The sequence below is a fragment of the Gadus morhua genome, chromosome 16, assembly GCF_902167405.1.
Source record: "Gadus morhua chromosome 16, gadMor3.0, whole genome shotgun sequence".
In the NCBI taxonomy this organism is placed as follows: Eukaryota; Metazoa; Chordata; class Actinopteri; order Gadiformes; family Gadidae; genus Gadus; species Gadus morhua.
The window spans coordinates 3,830,667-3,848,833 of record NC_044063.1 but is presented as its reverse complement, the minus strand read 5'-3'; the positions used below and the strand labels follow the sequence as shown (position 1 = coordinate 3,848,833).

The following is an 18,167-nucleotide window of genomic DNA, read 5'->3' as shown; positions in this document are numbered from 1 at the left end:
AACCAATTGAAGAGCAGGATGACGTGCCTTGTGGGTTTGCTGGTGCTCTGGTAGAGTCTGATCAGACAGAGCAGGTCCTTTACTCTGCCATCAACCTTAAAATACCCGAGGCTGTCCCTGAGTAAGCCCTCTTGATAGTTCTTGAAAATAAACTTTGTGGCTTGAGACTTCCTCATCAAGTAAACCCAGTCGAAGAGTTTCTTCTCTTTATCTTTCTTTAACTTTTCAGCGACAGTAAACAGATGTCAGAGTTGTATGTACCACCATCAAATAAATATCCAAGAAAATGCATTATTTTTAGATAGATCCAGCATTAAATGGGTTTTGATGAAATATCTAGCAATACAATTGTATGTTATTGTCATAATCTTCGTTCAGCATGAGTATAGTTCGTTTGGTTGTTAGTTACTAAGAATATTCTTCTCGCCAGAAAAAAAAACGCTTTCTATCATTGCTTTGTTGGATGATGTGGGAACTGCTATCACTGATAACCAAACATGGTTGACATTTATTTTATTCTCAGTGGAAAATGTAATATTACGTTTGTTTCGACATTAAAATGTGTTTGAAAACATGTCTCGCGAGAAATGTGCTTTTTATTGTCATAATCTTCTTTCAGTGCTTGTATATGATGTTTAGTGAGTAAGTTAAACTGCTTATGGTGTTTTTCATGCCTCAAGGCTATGTTCTGTTTAAGAAATAACCTAAATGATATATAAAAACACGTATTTCAAAAATGGGGAAACATGCAGTCTGGTCTCATAAAATGTTCATATGATATCTTCGGAAAGGTTATGCACAATTTTCCTTACGATTCCTGCAAATGTCTGGCAGCATGAGTGGTCAGTGCGCCTGCACAAGCCCCAAGGAGTGCAGAACCAGAAAACATTGCAACACATGAAATATTACGATGGTTTCGGCATTAAAATGTGTTGATACCATTCCTGATCTCCTGATCTCTAGGTTTGTGACTGGTTTGGCTTGATTTCCAAACATGGACACAGCCATATATTGTTCTAATAACTCAGACAACCAATCAGATTAAGTAACTAAGTAAGAAGGGGGGTTATTCAGTTGGTGAATAACCAACTGAATATTACTAGACCACTAGATACCACTAAACCATACACACTTTACCTTTAAAGTCTGCATAACCCTGTCAACATTAATATGAATCATCCAAATTCCTCATGCATTATCCTGCTGTATCACTGATATAAACATAGCATCTTTTAGCATCTTTAACATCTTTTAACATAGTTGACCGCAAGACCTCGACCTAAACACACATCTGTGTACTCAGGTCCCTGTAATCAGGAAATAGTGGAGGGCAGTTCAATGCTTCTCTCAGTATCTTCCAGACACATCATCATCATCACAGATCACAGATCACTGTACATACAGTTGCTGTCTTACTGGTCCCCATACCCCTCCTCATCTTCCTCTGGATAAGGTGATAAGTCTCTCTCTCTCTCTCTCTCTCTCTCTCTCTCTCTCTCTCTCTCTCTCTCTCTCTCTCTCTCTCTCTCTCTCTCTCTCTCTCTCATTGGCCATACATTTCTCCTGTTGCTTCTTTATCTCTCTGTTCTCTTCACCAGAAGAAAGATGGCTTCCAGAAACCATGTTCCCAGGGAGGAAGGCCAGACACTGGGGTGGAGGTGGGAGACAGGAAGCCATTTCTTACTTAGCCATCCTTGACTAAGACACACAAATGCCCCGAGCCCACAACTCAAAACCACGTGTAAAAATTCTAGTTGTTGCTTTAGTTGTTCCTGTTAATCTAGCCCTGCCACTCTGAGAACTTTCTGCCATACGCAAATATAATTGCTAAGAGATTAGCTATTAAGGGGAACCAGCAGGCACAGCTTTGTTATATTGTAAGTTAAAAGTGCTTCAGGCTTCTTGTGAGAGGGTTCCGCAAATTAATTCTGTTTCTGTTGAAAGTTCCCATTAAAGTTATTATTGAGGTTGAGAGTGAGATCTAGGTTGAGATCTTCAGCACGATCAAGAGGACAAACTAAGGTTCTTCTACCAAGGAGCAGAAGGACCAGATGGAGTGATGGAGGTAATGATGTGTAATCCAAGCAAATAAATAACTATTTGAGAATGATACTCCCAGCCCGGGACAGTTTGAGGAAACCTTGAAGTGGTTAGAAAAGGAACACATTTGAAGAATGAGTCTTGAATCAAAGCCTACAGCAGCCTCCATGGTGGGACCACAAATCCCCACCAGATCACAAAATGAATCAGAAAAACAGGAAGTTAAAAGCTTTTCTTAAACGTACTCTTCTGTCCTCTCTTCCCATCTGTTCTTTACTGTTTCTGTGTTTGAAAACACCTCAGCTCTGATTATTCACTTTGCTCAGACAACACAGAGGGAAGCAAAGGAAGAGCAGGATGACGTGCCTTGTGGGTTTGCTGGTGCTCTGGTAGAGTCTGATCAGACAGAGCAGGTCCTTTACTCTGCCATCAACCTTAAAATACCCGAGGCTGTCCCTGAGTAAGCCCTCTTGATAGTTCTTGAAAATAAACTTTGTGGCTTGAGACTTCCTCATCAAGTAAACCCAGTCGAAGAGTTTCTTCTCTTTATCTTTCTTTAACTTTTCAGCGACAGTAAACAGATGTCAGAGTTGTATGTACCACCATCAAATAAATATCCAAGAAAATGCATTATTTTTAGATAGATCCAGCATTAAATGGGTTTTGATGAAATTTCTAGCAATACAATTGTATGTTATTGTCATAATCTTCGTTCAGCATGAGTATAGTTCGTTTGGTTGTTAGTTACTAAGAATATTCTTCTCGCCAGAAAAAAAAACGCTTTCTATCATTGCTTTGTTGGATGATGTGGGAACTGCTATCACTGATAACCAAACATGGTTGACATTTATTTTATTCTCAGTGGAAAATGTAATATTACGTTTGTTTCGACATTAAAATGTGTTTGAAAACATGTCTCGCGAGAAATGTGCTTTTTATTGTCATAATCTTCTTTCAGTGCTTGTATATGATGTTTAGTGAGTAAGTTAAACTGCTTATGGTGTTTTTCATGCCTCAAGGCTATGTTCTGTTTAAGAAATAACCTAAATGATATATAAAAACACGTATTTCAAAAATGGGGAAACATGCAGTCTGGTCTCATAAAATGTTCATATGATATCTTCGGAAAGGTTATGCACAATTTTCCTTACGATTCCTGCAAATGTCTGGCAGCATGAGTGGTCAGTGCGCCTGCACAAGCCCCAAGGAGTGCAGAACCAGAAAACATTGCAACACATGAAATATTACGATGGTTTCGGCATTAAAATGTGTTGATACCATTCCTGATCTCCTGATCTCTAGGTTTGTGACTGGTTTGGCTTGATTTCCAAACATGGACACAGCCATATATTGTTCTAATAACTCAGACAACCAATCAGATTAAGTAACTAAGTAAGAAGGGGGGTTATTCAGTTGGTGAATAACCAACTGAATATTACCAGACCACTAGATACCACTAAACCATACACACTTTACCTTTAAAGTCTGCATAACCCTGTCAACATTAATATGAATCATCCAAATTCCTCATGCATTATCCTGCTGTATCACTGATATAAACATAGCATCTTTTAGCATCTTTAACATCTTTTAACATAGTTGACCGCAAGACCTAGACCTAAACACACATCTGTGTACTCAGGTCCCTGTAATCAGGAAATAGTGGAGGGCAGTTCAATGCTTCTCTCAGTATCTTCCAGACACATCATCATCATCACAGATCACAGATCACTGTACATACAGTTGCTGTCTTACTGGTCCCCATACCCCTCCTCATCTTCCTCTGGATAAGGTGATAAGTCTCTCTCTCTCTCTCTCTCTCTCTCTCTCTCTCTCTCTCTCTCTCTCTCTCTCTCTCTCTCTCTCTCTCTCTCTCTCTCATTGGCCATACATTTCTCCTGTTGCTTCTTTATCTCTCTGTTCTCTTCACCAGAAGAAAGATGGCTTCCAGAAACCATGTTCCCAGGGAGGAAGGCCAGACACTGGGGTGGAGGTGGGAGACAGGAAGCCATTTCTTACTTAGCCATCCTTGACTAAGACACACAAATGCCCCGAGCCCACAACTCAAAACCACGTGTAAAAATTCTAGTTGTTGCTTTAGTTGTTACTGTTAATCTAGCCCTGCCACTCTGAGAACTTTCTGCCATACGCAAATATAATTGGTAAGAGATTAGCTATTAAGGGGAACCAGCAGGCACAGCTATGTTATATTGTAAGTTAAAAATGCTTCATGCTTCTTGTGAGAGGGTTCCGCAAATTAATTCTGTTTCTGTTGAAAATTCCCATTAAAGTTAGACTATTGATGTCGAGAGTGAGATCTAGGTTGAGATCTTCAGCACGATCAAGAGGACAAACTAAGGGTCTTCTACCAGGGAGCAGAATGACCAGACGGAGTGATGGAGGTAATGATGTGTAATCAAAGCAAATTCATAACTATTTGAGAATGATACTCCCAGCCCGGGACAGTTTGAGGAAACCTAGAAGTGGTTAGCAAAAGGAACACATTTGAAGTAGTGAAGCCTACACCAGCCTGCATGCTGGGACCACAAATCCCCACCAAAGGTCACAAAATGAACCAGAAACACAGGAAGTTTAACGTTTTTGTATGCATACTCTTATGTCCTCTCTTCCCATCGGTCACTTCCTGTTTCTGTGTTTCAAAAAACCTCAGCTCTGACCATTTGCTCGGCTCAGACAACACAGAGGGAAGCAAAGGAAGAGCAGGATGACCGTCACTATCCACCCACATCTCAGGCTAAGAGAACCGAAAGTGCCTCAACGTCCTGTGGGATCCCCCCGTCCGATCAGATCAGATAGACCAGGTCCTTTACTCTCTGGTCGACTCTCCAAGACCCAACGCTATCCCTGGGTAAACCCCTTCTGATACTATCTTAGATATTCAACTCTTAAGTTCTAAATCTTTGTTAAATCTGCTTTCCAGGGTAACTGATTTTGAAAATGTCTCCATCTTCTTTTCAGGGACACTGACACGACCTCAGAGGGGTACAGCATACTTCATTTCAATGATAATGATAAGTAATGTAGTTTGTAACATCGCAGTGCTACGAATTGATCCTGGTCAAATCTTGAAATACACAAGCCTAACCCAAGTTTAAAGAACATAGAATACACGTTTAACTCTATGGGTTTTATATCTACATGCTATTTGATTCATTGTCCATTTTGGGTGACCAGGTTATAGCATTCTGACACCCACCACCACCACCACCACCACCAAAGTCTAATAGGAGTGAGTGAGAATGGTGTGTGCCAGACAGTGACAACCTGAACTGCTATGTATGCCTCCGCTAAATGGAAAAAAATGTTGACCGGCACTCAGTTGAATCTCCACCACCTGCTCATTGCCTGAATGTACTTCACATGTGAGGGGAGGTCTTCAAGGAGAGCTCAACCTGCTCCACTTGTTCATTGGTTTGTATGGTAGATAGCTCCCTCTGTAGGCTACATACAGCCATTGCATGCATATCCGCTGCTTGGCTGATTTGGTTACCAGGTCACCTGCTGATGTGACACACCTGTCAATTCTGTAGTAAAGCTAGGCACTGGATATGATCAGAACAAATTATTTAATTAAAGAGTCCGACTATTATTTTAGATTTATAAGTAAGACTAGAGGTTTACTGATTTTGGCTAATACTCTTTCTTTTTTTATACTGTTTTTCCTGAATGGAGTACCCTCTAATGTTTTTGACCAAATCACTTTAAACTATTTTTGATTTACTCTTCCAAATAATTATACACATTTTAAGGGTTAATATTTATCGTGACAACGCCATTTAACAACTTCATTTGAAACAACTCGTAGCCCCCCCCCCCACACACACTAAATAATGTGTTATTATTAATGTACGATGCATCATTCCGATAATTGTATGCTTATTTAATACGATTATCACCATAATCTGATTGATTTACTAATTTCCTAAAAATTACTTTTATGGTTTGGTATTATCACACAGCCTACTAGGCTTTGTAATTAGTAATGATGCAACGGCGGACGTGATCGACGTGGGTCCGTTGAAGATGGATTTTAAGCCCTGAAAAATGTGTCACGGACCAACGCGCTGTGGAGCCGCCGGCGTAGACGATAATGCGCCAACTGAGAGCTGTGATGTCATCGTGGAGCTGAGGGACATGAGAATGATGAGGATGATGATGTCACCTTCCTACTGTGGCGAGCAGGGCACCCGAGGGACACGAATGCTGTGTAGTGTTTTTTTTAAGTGTTTGTGTGTGTATTGTGTCCTCACACACGGTCTGCATTTTACATTCTATATTTATGTAATAGATGCTGACATCAAGAAAGTGTCCACAGACACTCCCGCTCTCACTTGTCATGCATACAAACTCTGTATATGAAATGCAACCACAAACTATATGTAGCCCTGTGCTATATTTTCCTTTAATTTTCTTTAAGTTAAAAGGTGTTAATAAATGTTTAATGATTTTGAATGCATTATGCAGAATGTTTCATTTTCCTATGGCCTGTATTTTATTTTCATTTGAGTATGTACGTTTTGGTTGTTTTACGTTTTGGTTGTTTTCTTAATGTGACCTTTGAACCGGAGGGTTAAAAGGTTGGAAGCTCGGCAGCTGAGGGGGGGTGAACCAGGAAGAGGACGGACGGCTAGTGCGAACTCGTGAACCATTTATACCGGCTTAGATCTATGCATGCAATATACTCTGTCTAGGATATAGACTAGAGGTATACTGTTTAGGTCAGGGGTCTCCAACCTTTTTTCAACTGAGAGCTACTTAGAAAAAAATTAAGTGGCCAAGAGCTACTTGCATCACATCGCACATATTTATTAATGAACTGATTAATAAATGCATGAATTTATTATGCATTTATTAACTGATTAACTGATTAACTGATTAATTAATCACACGTGCTTCTGTTTGTACACGTGTGAAATTGCAATACACAATGCTTATCAAAAATAACTCAACTCTAATACAATAACTTAATAACTCAACATCAAAGGTCCAAGAAAACATTAGTACACTCACTCTTTTTAAAACTTAGTGAGATGACTGGCACTGCATGGAGTCCTTCTGTTTGTACACGTGTGCAATTGCAATACACAATGCTTATCAAAAATAACTCAACTCAATAACAATAACACAATAACTCAACATCAAAGGTCCAAGAAAACATTAGTACACTCACTCTTTTTAAAACTCAGTGAGATGACTGGCACTGCATGGAGTCCACCAAAGAGGTGTATGCTGGAGTGTATGCGCTCAGGTTCACTCTAATACAGTCATTTAAATGTTCATCTGTCAGTCTTGTTCTGAATTTAGATTTGATGACATTCATGTCAGAAAAAGCAGCTTCACAAAGGTATGTCGAACCAAATAAAGCAGAAATTTTAAGTGCTGCTTGGTGAATGTTCTTGTAGTTTTCTGGGTCTACAAGGCTCCAGAAATGTTGTGAGTGTTGCTGAGACTTAAGCTGAACATGATTCTGGAGATTTATAACCTCCATCTCCATCTCCACAGGATTGACAGTGAACAGTTCAGCCATCTTTTCTGAAATCTCTGTGATGTCTACCTCCATGAATGGGTTGGCAATGAATGCCACACATGGCTCCAGCTTATCAAAATCATTGAACCTATCCTCAAACTCCTGGCCTAGCTTTGACATGAGGTCACAATATTTATTGACATCCAAAACAAAGTCAGCCCCTGCATGGCTATCTAACATCTTAACTACTGTTGGGAAGTGTTGCAGTCTTTTGTTTTTCAGTTGCTGGAGGTAGAATGACAGTTTTGCTTTAAAAGCCTTAACAGCACTGATCATGTCCGAAATTGTTCTGTCTTTACCTTGTAACTGGGTGTTGAGCTGATTGAGTTTCTCTGTCATGTCTGTCAGGAACGCAAGATCAAGCAGCCACTCAGCATCAGACAAAAGTGTAGTGTCCTCCTCTCTTGACTCCATGAAAGCCTTGATTTCGTTCAGCAATGAGCAGAAGCGATCCAGTATTTTTCCTCGGCTCAGCCACCTCACCTCAGTGTGGAGAAGGAGATCACTGTGTTCAGCAGACAGTTCCTGGAGGAGCAGTTTGAAGCTTCTGTGCTGCTTGGCCTTTGCGCGAATGGAGTTGATGATCTTAATGACAGGTGTCATCACATGATCAAATCTCATGACTTTGGCGCATATAGCCTGCTGGTGAATGATGCAGTGATAGTTCACAATTTTAGGAAAGTCCGGGTCGGCCTTGCACAGTGCAATAAATCCTGAGTGGCGTCCTGTCATAGCTGGTGCGCCGTCTGTTGTAATAGACACCAGCTTTTCAATAGGCACGTTATGTTCAACGAAGTACTTTTTCACAACGTTGTAAATATCGACTCCTCTGGTTGTGGTTTTTAGTGGAAGCAACGTTAAAAACTCCTCTCTGGTGGAAGCGTCTTCGAAAACCATCCGGACAAACACAGCCATCTGAGCGGTATCAGCCGCATCCACCGACTCGTCACATTGAATTGAAAACCATTTGCATTTAATCATGTCCCGCTCCAACTGACCCACTGCATCGGCAGAGAGCGCAGACACTCGCCGTGCCACTGTGTTTGCGCCAAGCTGTACATCAGCGATAGCGGACATGATTTCAGTCTTACTTTTATGGTCCTTGAATAATGTGTCGGCCACCGCTGTCATTGCTTCCTTCACCATCCCGCCATCGGTGTATGGCTTCTTGTGTTTTGTCAAAATGTGCGCCACTTTAAATGATGCCTCCGTGGCCGCGTTGGCTTTCTTCGTCGGTCCGATGAATAAACATTGCTGTTTTTTAAGGTTTGCTTTCAGCTGGTTCACTTTCTCAGTCCGTGAGTGCTGCCTGCTGGAAAATCCCGCGCAAAGTTACCGTGGACTTGAGTGTGGTGGCGCTCCACGTTACCTCTTTTGCCGACCGAAACACTGCTCCCGCATATGAGGCACACACACTTGTCCTTCACGCTAGTAAAGAAGAACTCGCATTCCCACTCTAAATGGAAATGGTATGTTTTCTGCTTTTTCTTGACTTGGCCACCTTGGTTTTCCATCTTTGTTGTTTGTGTAAAGTTCTGCTAATACCACCAAACTCCTCACTTTAGCTTAGCGAGCGTACAACGTCACTCAACGTCACAACGTCACTTTGGCTACATTTACACCGGACACCAATGTGACATATATGTGAACGTAAGTGAGATGAGGTGCATTTACTGTCGTCGGAATATTATTATTTTTAATTTTTTTAATTTTTTTAATTATTATTATAATTTTTTATTTTTTTATTTTTTTCGGTCAACCTATCAGGCGAGCTACTGAAAACCTGCCCGCGAGCTACCGGTAGCTCGCGATCGACGTGTTGGAGACCCCTGGTTTAGGTTGTCGGATAGATAACCACCACATCAGTGATCGTGTGTATTGATGTTCTTTCTGAGGTATACAGGAGATGCTGAACCTGCATCCAGACGTGGACGCGGCGAAGCCTGAGTGCGGTTAAGTGGGATGTGTGCCCAAATAAGGATCTTGCCGGTCGTTTGGATAAGACGCCAGCATAAGGATCTTGCCGGTCGTTTTGGATAAAACGCCAGCGTGGACCAATCGGCACGAGGACCGCGACTTTCCGCTCGCTTCCACACGCACGCACACACACTCCGCCAAGTGAGGTGAAAGGTACATTTGATTGTTTGTTTGTTTGCTCCTGTGAGTGAAGCGGCCGTTCTGTTTTTGGCCTCCACGTACCCAAGCGACGACACAGGCCTGCAACGTGGGGATAAATAGTTCGTGCCGGCATAGGACTGCATTTTGATTTCAACATTTCCAAAATGCATGTGATTTCATCTGTCAATTGATTTACCTGTTTCTTGTGTGAATTGATTTACCTGTGGGTCGATGAACTGAATGATTCTTGTTAACGTGTTAATCGAATGAAACCATCTTTCATAGTAACTTATGTGTTTTTGTTGTCATTACCATGCAGTGATTCCGATACATTAGGGGGTTTATTTCTACAAGACACTACAATACAACTAAACATAAAATCGGGTAGATTACCACATATAGCGTGTGGTCAGTTTAGTGTGAACTTGGGAGCGTCCCAATTAACTTTTGGGTTAATTAGAATATCATGTTCATAGCCATGGCATGGGGGCGCTACATAAAATGGAGGCTCTGCTGGGATCGTTGTGTTTGTATTGGTTTGGAATCCTTTTTGTTGTCGTAGTCTTATTGTCTTATTGTTAGGTAAGCACGTCGTTTGCGCTTAAAGAAGATTGTAATTTAGCTATGGAGGATCCATCAAATTATAAAGCCTGGCAGCAAACAGAGCTTCTGAAGTGGTGCAGTAGTGAGGGCATTAACCCTAAGCATGCCATATTGGTTATCGGTGTACGTGAAGATCTTGAAGTGGGCCAAATTGAAGATGTCCTACATACTGTGCGATGTTGGGGACGTGTCCGAGTACGGGGGAGGAAATTCAGCAGTGAGGCTGGTGGCCTTTTAGTTCTTTGTGAATGCAAAGAAGAGGTTGTTTCAAGTTGGGTTCCCCCGGAGGTGAGGCCTGCTGATGGTGACGATGTATGGAAGATTGTGAATGCTAATGGAACTCCTGCTGCTCCTGATGATTTTTCAGAGAAGTTGAAAATCTTCTTAGCAACTGAGGGGAAATCAGTTGCTGATTTAGAAGGTTTTTGCACTCCGTCAGTTCCCCCTGGCGGGACTTCAGATGCAGTTCTCCAGTCTTTAGCTGATGCTATCAGTCGAGCTAATTTAAGCCAGACTGACCCTGAAGTAGGTTTGCTGAAACGTGAGAGTCCGAAATTCAGTGTTGAAGACGGACTAGTGTACAGAATTACAAACAAAGCCTCCGGAAAAGAAAGACGTCAGTTGCTACTGCCCAAGGAGTTCAGATTGCCTGTGATTCGTGCTTTACATGATGATATGGGACACTTGGGGGTAGAGAGAACTGTAGACCTGGTAAGGGAAAGGTTTTACTGGCCGAAAATGTCTCAGGCTGTTGAGAGATACATAGGTAACTGTGGGAGGTGTGTAACGTGGAAGAGCCCTTGTTCCCGAGCTGCTCCGTTACATCAAATTACCTCTAATGGACCTATGGAGCTGGTTTGTATCGATTTCTTGTCTTTGGAACCAGACTCAAGTGGATATGGTAACATACTCGTCGTTACAGATAATTTCAGTCGCTACGCGCAAGCATACCCGACTAAAGATCAAAGAGCAATAACAGTGGCCAAAGTCTTGGTTGAAAGGTTCTTTGTGCATTATGGCCTCCCGGCTCGAATTCACTCGGATCAGGGCCGTGATTTTGAAAGCCGATTGATCAAAGAACTTTTGAGGACGTTGGGGATCCGAAAGTCCAGAACGACTCCCTATCATCCCCAGGGGGACCCCCAGCCTGAACGGTTTAACAGAACGCTGCTTTCCATGCTGGGGACTTTGAGGGACACACATAAGAGACAGTGGAGCCGTCATGTGAGTCAACTAGTGCATGCATACAATAGCACTAAGAGCGATGCCACAGGGTTTTCTCCCTATTACATTATGTTTGGAAGAGAGGCTAGATTGCCAATTGATGTGTGTTTTGGCACTGATAAGCAGGGATCGGTCAGTCATTCACGTTATGTAGAAGAGTTGAAAGAGGACTTACAGAGTGCATATGAACTTTCTGCCAAGTCAGCTACACAAGTTCATTTGCGAAACAAAAGGAACTACGAAAAGGTCATGCGCAACCAAGTTTTAGCCAAGGGGGACAGAGTACTCTTGAAAAATTTGGGCTTGAAGGGAAAGCATAAGTTACAGAGCCGTTGGAACGCTCTACCTTATGTGGTGGTTGAAAAGCTACCTGACTTGCCTGCGTACAGAGTCAAGCCTGATAGTGGAATGGGGAAACTTAGAACCCTACACAGAGACAATATTTTGCCTATTGGTGAGCTGGTCCGGATAGCTGATGAGGAGCAGGATGCTCCATTGCCGGTCGCAAGATCTGTGACTAGGACTCAAAGAAAATCTGTTTCACCTAAGAGTCCTAGTTTGAGACAACCAGACCGCTACTTAGTTGATGAGGACACTAGTGATTCTGAATGTGAAATTAGACCCGTTTACAGATGGAGATCTGAACCTCCTGATTCCTGTACTCGTGGTTTTCAGAGAAGCAGGGACGATGTCATGCCAGTAGTGGACACTGCTGATGAACAACAAACTGCAGCTGATCCAGAGGAGAGTGAGGTTGAGTCTGAGGTGATATCAGAGCCTGAACATGTCCTTGCTAATGAGAGTGATGATATTGTTATTATTGGTAACGATGCAGATACCCCTGTTGGACAACGAGGTAGAACTGTATCTGATAAAGATCCAGTTGTATCAGCTGAGGAAGTTGAACCTCAGAGAAATTCTCCTCGACGAGGGAAGAGGTCAATTAAGCCGGTTATTAGGTTAACATATGATGAGGCAGGAAGATCTAAGGACCAGCCTTTGACTATAGTTCATAGGGGTGTAGTCATAAAAATTGGTTAATAAACTAATTTTTCATGCCAGAGTTGGGTCTCATGAGGGCATGAGGACATTTAAGGGGGGGGGAGAGTGTAGCCCTGTGCTATATTTTCCTTTAATTTTCTTTAAGTTAAAAGGTGTTAATAAATGTTTAATGATTTTGAATGCATTATGCAGAATGTTTCATTTTCCTATGGCCTGTATTTTATTTTCATTTGAGTATGTACGTTTTGGTTGTTTTACGTTTTGGTTGTTTTCTTAATGTGACCTTTGAACCGGAGGGTTAAAAGGTTGGAAGCTCGGCAGCTGAGGGGGGGTGAACCAGGAAGAGGACGGACGGCTAGTGCGAACTCGTGAACCATTTATACCGGCTTAGATCTATGCATGCAATATACTCTGTCTAGGATATAGACTAGAGGTATACTGTTTAGGTTGTCGGATAGATAACCACCACATCAGTGATCGTGTGTATTGATGTTCTTTCTGAGGTATACAGGAGATGCTGAACCTGCATCCAGACGTGGACGCGGCGAAGCCTGAGTGCGGTTAAGTGGGATGTGTGCCCAAATAAGGATCTTGCCGGTCGTTTGGATAAGACGCCAGCATAAGGATCTTGCCGGTCGTTTTGGATAAAACGCCAGCGTGGACCAATCGGCACGAGGACCGCGACTTTCCGCTCGCTTCCACACGCACGCACACACACTCCGCCAAGTGAGGTGAAAGGTACATTTGATTGTTTGTTTGTTTGCTCCTGTGAGTGAAGCGGCCGTTCTGTTTTTGGCCTCCACGTACCCAAGCGACGACACAGGCCTGCAACGTGGGGATAAATAGTTCGTGCCGGCATAGGACTGCATTTTGATTTCAACATTTCCAAAATGCATGTGATTTCATCTGTCAATTGATTTACCTGTTTCTTGTGTGAATTGATTTACCTGTGGGTCGATGAACTGAATGATTCTTGTTAACGTGTTAATCGAATGAAACCATCTTTCATAGTAACTTATGTGTTTTTGTTGTCATTACCATGCAGTGATTCCGATACATTAGGGGTTTATTTCTACAAGACACTACAATACAACTAAACATAAAATCGGGTAGATTACCACATATAGCGTGTGGTCAGTTTAGTGTGAACTTGGGAGCGTCCCAATTAACTTTTGGGTTAATTAGAATATCATGTTCATAGCCATGGCATGGGGGCGCTACATATAAATAATTGTACTTTTCATCTTCCATCTCTCTGTCTCTGTCGCTCTCTGGGAGGATGAACAATAGAGGGGATCATGTCCTCTCTCTCCATGGTTAATCAGAACTTGCTCGCTCCACTCCCTGCCATGCCTCTCTTTAATAAATCACCTCTGAGACGACAGGCCTCTCCACACAACCTGGAGCCTACTGTCTCTCTACCTCTTTCCCTCTCTCTATATACTCATACCTCGCTCGCTCTCTCCCTCTGTCTCTCTACCTCTCTGCATACATCTCAAACTCGCTCTCTCTCTCTATAGCTCTGCCTCGCTCACTTGCTCTCTCTCTTTTTATCCGTCTTTCTCGTTCTATCTCAACCAGGATGATACGCAGCCTTTCCATGTACTTATCCCTAACTCCCTCCCTTTCCTTCTCTCTTGCTCACACACTCTCCCTCCCTCTTTTGATTTTCCTTATCTATCTCTCTCTCCCACACCCCCCCCCCCCCCATCTCACTTTTACTCCTCGTCTCTCGTTCATCTTACTTCCTATTCTGTCCATCCCCTAGGTGAGTGTGTCGCACAAAGTGTCACGTGCTGACGTCCGCAAAACACAAATCTGTAACGGGGGGTTAGGCAGAACCCAAGTGCACAGACTGCTGGTGACAGGGGAGTCCAAAGGTTTTATTAATCGCACAGCTGATCAGGGTCGGGCAGGCAGAGTAAACGGGACAGGCAAGAGTTTGGAAACCAGCCGGCAATCAGGTAGACTGGGGGTACCGTCGCCGGGCGGGTAGTCGGGCAGGCGAGGGGTCGATATCCACCGGGTACTGTACCCCACGTCCACGGCGGCGGGAGCGAAGAAGGCGCCGGACAGTCGACACCGGACCGCCGTCGACGAGCTGACGGGCAGGAGGAGGCGGAACGGGAGGAGCCAGAGTGCTCTCCTGGACGGGGTTGACTCTGGAGACATGGAATGTCGGGTGGATCCTCATGGACCCAGGGAGCCGACGGCGTACCGCCTCTGGGTTAATGACACGAGGGATGGGGAAGGGGCCTACAAACCTGGGGGCCAGCTTACGACTCTCCAACTTAAGGGAGAGGTTACGGTTTGACAGCCAGACCTTGTGGCATGTCTGGTAGACAGGGGCCGGCGTACGGCGCTGGTACGCCGGTGGAGGGTTCAACCGTCTCGTCGGGGCACTCGGGGTACTGTCGGGAGAGAGCATCAGGCTTAACATTACGAGAACCAGGACGATAGGACAGGGTGAAATTAAACTGGTCGAAAAACAGTGACCAGCGGGCCTGTCTGGAGTTGAGCCTCATGGTGGACTGAATATACTCAAGGTTACGATGATCGGTCCAAACCACGAACGGAACCCTGGTACCCTCTAGCCAGTGCCGCCCCTCCTCATAGGCCTCTGTTGCCAATGTCATAATTTCTCTCCGAGGGGGTTAGGCTGCGAGAGAAAAAGGCGCAGCCGGCCAGGAGGTCACAGCAGAGACCTTGGCTGGATCCAAGGAGTTGTCCAGGAGGCGGCGGAGAACCGACCGGATGTGGGTGACGTGCTCCTCAAGATTGCGGGAAAAAATCTGGATGTCGTCCAGGTACACAAAGACAAACTTATTTAACAGATAATGCCTACCAGATGGTAGGCATTTCTCAGGTCGAGCTTGGTGAAGACCGTTGCCCCCTGGAGCAGCTCAAAGGCAGTGGAGAGTAGTGGAAGGGGATAGCGGTTCTTCACCGTGATGTTGTTCAGGTCTCGGTAGTCGATACAGGGTCTCAGGGACTTGTCCTTACCCACGAAGAAGAACCCCGCCCCAGCCGGTGACGAGGAGGGTCGGATGATCCCCGCTGCTAAAGAATTCTGGATGTACTGGATGTGGAAATAGTCTGCCAAAGACGTTGACGTCGCTTAGCAACAAAAGACGCTGGGGTTGAAAAGTTACCGGACTACTTGAGGAGTGATACCAAAGACGTCATTATAGGCAAAAAGTCCCGTTTTCCTTGACAGCGGTCAATTTATATCTAGCATTCACAGCGAAGTTGTGAAGAGCCCATGCAAGTGAACGGAGCGTTCCACGGCATTGAGAAGACCCGTGTAATGATCCATAATAATTCAACTTGTTTTATTTATTTATGTATACATTTTTTTTCAAGTGGTGGGCACAAAATTATTCTTGACGAAATCTGGAGGGGACGCGTCCCCGGCGTAATCGACGCCTATGTGTACAGCTCTGATGGATTTCAACCTCTCTACTTTGCTCAATATAGCAATCGTTTATGAGTATGAATATGAATCTTGTTGAATAAATATATATCAGGAAGAATGTGTATTTTGACCTCCGGAAGCCTTTTTTACGGGCACAAAAATACTCAGTATCCTGTCCAAGTTCTCCATTGAGGGTTCATGTATTTTAGTACATTTAAAAAATAAACGTGTTGATGAATACATTCCAAATGTTTGTAAAGTAATGCAGATCACAACTTTCACCACTATGTGGCAGTAGATAATCACATTGAGGCATTTTATTTAGTAGGCTATTCAAACTCTATATATATATATATATATTCTATTTCTATAATATATATCTATATGATCGTATCTTTATATATATTTACCAACTATATATAATCTAAATATATACGATATTCAACCCCTATATTCTTTATTTTACCTCTATATTTTATATCTATATTTTTTATATTCTGTATTCTACTTCAAACGTTATCCTATATGTAGTTTATATCTTTATTCTATATCTATATTCTACATCTATATCCTATATAATATGACTATATTCTATATCAAAATGCTACATGTTCTCCGCTGGTCAACTGACCACTAGTTATTTTCAGGGTAGCTGATAAACTGCACTGCCTGTTTAATGTGGTCTGGGTGAATATCCTCTTTCTACTTAGCATTTGTCTCTGAGGCCCAGCAGTGCATGGTATTCATGCAGTTCATATTAACTGTGTAAAGAGGAAGGAAGACCTTGAACACATTTGTTCGAGTTATTATCTTAAACCGCAGGCAAAGACGTTTCCACAGACTTTTTCTGTCACACCAGCTACCTCCTTCATAGTAAGAATATTTTTTACTTGAATTATACTGGTTTACTAAAGAAAGTAACATTCCTATATCAAGCACAATAACCAATTAATGCGATAAAATGAATACAAAGAATAGACATAGAACTATGTATTATGTTAGTTAAAATGAATACATATTTTGTTTATATCTGTAGAACAACGCCCTGAGAGAAACAAACTATGAATCTTAGAACAGCTGCAAGAGGCTTTGTAGCTTTCCTTCTGTCAGTACCAGGTTTGTACATTTAAATAACAAATATGTTCTGTTTTACTGAATATTGTAGCGTTGCATTTGAGATTTTAAACAGGCTTGTTGACCATTTCCTGATTACCAGGCAACTCAGAATTCAGTACAACATTGATGGGTTAACTGAGTTCCTTTTTAAAGTGGAACAGACTTAAGTTGAGTCTGTGAACTTATTGTTAGAAGCCAAGATTGGTCTCCTGCCTTGTATTGTGTGTGTTTGTGCACTCTATCCCTTGATGAGATGTAGGATGATAAATCCATGCTGTAGCTGGTTTATCACTAGCTGTCTCACTGTATTCACCACTAGGTGTATCAATAGCTTTTCACTAGCTGCATATTGTTGGTGACCATGTTGTTCTTGGACGTTTCTCTGACAGCTCAGTGTTCAGCATGTATCTCTAGTTGCAGGTGCACCTAGCCACAATCTCATATGTATCTTGTGATCATGCATTTCATCAGCTGAACCATAATTCTCATGAGATGTGTTTGTTTTTTTACAGCATTACAGGGTTATAATAACTGGGCAGTTAATTACCCAGTTAGAAATGTCTGCGGTTTGAGAGGATCAACAGTTGAAATCAGCTGCACCTATAAATACCCTAAACACCTAAAAGTGGAGAAAAGATGGTGGTTTACTAATATACACAATGAGCTAGTAGATCTGAGAGATGATACAGACTATACAGGTCGTATTGATTACCACTGTGGAGAGCCCAGGTGTGGGTCCTACAGCTGTACTGGAACTTGTACACTGATAATCAAAGGCCTGACACAGAGTGACTCTGCTGAATACAAGTTTAGGGTTACAACAAACAAAGGAGGGGCATATAGTGGTGACCCTGGAGTGAAGTTATCTGTGACGGGTAAACATTGATTGCTAATGAATCTATTCAACTGTTTGTGTGTGTGTGTGTGTGTGTGTGTGTGTGTGTGTGTGTGTGTGTGTGTGTGTGTGTGTGTGTGTGGGTGTGTGTGTGTGTGTGTGGGTGGGTGGGTGGGTGGGTGGGTGTATGTGTGTGTGTGTGTGTGTGTGTGTGTGTGTGTGTGTGTGTGTGTGTGTAGGTGTGTATGTATGTGTCTGTGTGTGTG

At 42.8% G+C, this 18,167-nt stretch overlaps 1 protein-coding gene and 1 long non-coding RNA gene across 25 annotated transcripts in view; both read left to right on the top strand.

Annotated features, from left to right (window-relative positions):
• LOC115560660 (sialoadhesin) overlaps window positions 1-18,167 on the top strand; it is a 265,788-nt gene that overhangs the window by 205,801 nt on the left and 41,820 nt on the right. The window lies entirely within an intron of this gene.
• LOC115560733 (uncharacterized) lies at window positions 16,619-18,036 on the top strand. The gene is made up of 3 exons (XR_003979827.1): window positions 16,619-16,823; window positions 16,987-17,066; window positions 17,579-18,036. It is a non-coding gene; the product is annotated as an uncharacterized LOC115560733 (long non-coding RNA).